Genomic DNA, 2466 nt, shown 5'->3' on the forward strand with positions numbered 1-2466 from the left:
ACGCTCTGAATACAGGGGGCCCGGGTTCAATCCCTGGTCAGGGAACTAGATCCCACATGCATGCCACTACGAAGAGTTTGCATGCCATAACTAAGGAGCCCGCCTGCCACAACTAAGGAGGCTGACAGCCACAACTAAGGAGCCCTGGTCCCAAGAGTTTAGGATTTTAACATAATTCTGTCAGCAGAGTAAACAAGAACTAAGAAAAACTGCAAAATTTATCATTTGATTGAATTTATTGAATTCTTTGTTCAGTGCTTCAGATGAACATATGATCTTTCTCCTTTGACTTACTGATAGAGTAGATTATTAAAATTTTCAAATATTTCCTAATACTACACCATGCTTTTATGACTAGGAAACTATCAGATTGTGGTAGATTTTTATAAACTGTCGAATTTTATTCACTCAAGCTTTATTGATAAAAAAATGTAATTTATGTTGGTAAGTGAGATAGAGCCATATTTTTCTCTGTGCGGGTGGTATACCATCTCTTCCAGGTTTTAGAATCAGGGTTTAGACTCCCTTCATAATTTTGGAAGATTTCTATCTTTTCTTCTAGCTTCTAGATCACTTTTTAAAATTGTTTTAGGAATTCATGATTCATTAAAAGAATGGGATGATTGTATTCAATTTTCCTTGTGCGTTCAACAGTAATTTTGGTTCCCAAACCTAGTGGAAGAATAACAGCATTTTGTGATAAAGGTGTGGCTATTCAAAAGTGCATTCTAGGAAAGGGAGAGAGATGCACTGTAAATAACATAGATGCTGATTACAGAGGGGCTTGGGTGACTATCCTAGTTCCACCACTTAGTGTATGACTTTCCCCAAATTAATCTTAATCTTTCAACCCTGAGTTTCTTCATCTGGGAAATGGGAATATAGCCCCTCTCTTGCATTGTTCACCCCAAATTTAGCAAAGGGCAATTTTCACGTTATTCCTCAAGTCAATGTGCAAGCCTGCTGGGATCAAGAGTAAAACATGTGGTAATTTACAAAGTAACCATTAACATCAACAAGTAGGAGGTAGTAACTGTTTTAGGAAATTGTATGTATTTCTGAGATTTTATTAATCTTCTTGAAGTTATGCTTATTATTTCTATGTATTTTCCACATACAGATTATTTCTATATAAAATGCATAACCTATTCTTTAATTTTCTGAAAGAGCACACATGCATGCTCTTAAAAGTTAAATAGTAACACTAGCCTTTAATGAAATCAGAAATCATTTGATTCTAAATTCTCTTACACACACATAACCTACCCACTCCTGCTGCTCTGGCCCCCTGAGACAACTTTCATCTTTTCTGTTTCTCTGAAATTTACCATGATATTTCTAAATTATAGCCTTATAATGATTGTAGCATATTGCAAAAATGACCACAGGTGAGGGCTTCTGGTTCTAGCTCCCTCGTGTAAAGAGGTTGGAAATCCTCACCCCCTTTCTTACAAGAAGAAGCTGGACAAACTGAATCAACATTAAAAAAAATCATTGGCGAGCCGAGGTTGCAGAGCAAACCACCACCGCGAAAGACAGATTCAGAGTCACGATGGAGATCAGCTTACCTGGAGATGTCTCTAGAGCCATAAACATACAACACTTAAATGGTAAATTTGCTGAATTGATTAAAGCTGAGCATGGAATAGTACGAGAGTAAGGGGGCCTCCACGTGTCTGTGAACTTTACCTTCAGGAAAATTTCCCCTCGTCCAGGCAGCGTGAGGCGACGCTGTAATTCCCCGGGTCAGAGATGGACGCGTAGAAACTCTGCACCCTGCACCTGCTGCAGAAGCTGTGCAGCGCCGGGTGGGTGTGGGATAGGTAAATAATGATGTTCTCAGCGCCCAGGAGGAGCATGAAGCGTGAGAGTGGGAGGAGGGAGTATCTGTGCTGATTCTTCCTGCACAGCCTGCAGCTGCAAACCAGAACTCACAGGTTTGCAGGGGCAAGGCTCAAATTTAACCGAGAAGCAGTGGCAGCCCCCCGTGTAGTTCACCAGGCCTGGGGACTCGAAGTGTCTAGCAAACTTGGCAGTATGCATGCAGCCGAGACCTCACAGCTTCCCCAAGGTCTCCCAGCGCTCTGGCTGCGCGCTCAGTTTATCTCCTTTGAGGACACGGCGAGTGCCAGGGCGGCGCATGTGGCTATGGATCTTTTGGAGTCCACTTCCCTAGCCTGCCGACTTTTTTCAGTAGTGTTCTTTGCCGCCGCCGGGCTCCTGACCTTAGACAAGCCGGTGGCTGCACGCGCCTGGCACCAAGACCAAAGTGGCTGCGCTGGTGGGGGCAGTGAGGGTGAGGGTGTGGTTGGGGGGCGGGGAGCAAGGGGATCAGGGATCCCTGGCTGCTCTTGGCTGTGCAATTGAGCCGCAGTTCTCTTCCTTACCTTGCCTGTGGCATCCTCATCCATAAAAGCAAATCTGGCCAGGGCGTCACCCTGCAGCACAGGGTGGGGGGGGGGGTGC

The sequence above is a fragment of the Mesoplodon mirus genome (genome assembly GCF_964341445.2).
Source record: "Mesoplodon mirus genome assembly, chromosome: X".
Lineage (NCBI taxonomy): Eukaryota > Metazoa > Chordata > Mammalia > Artiodactyla > Ziphiidae > Mesoplodon > Mesoplodon mirus.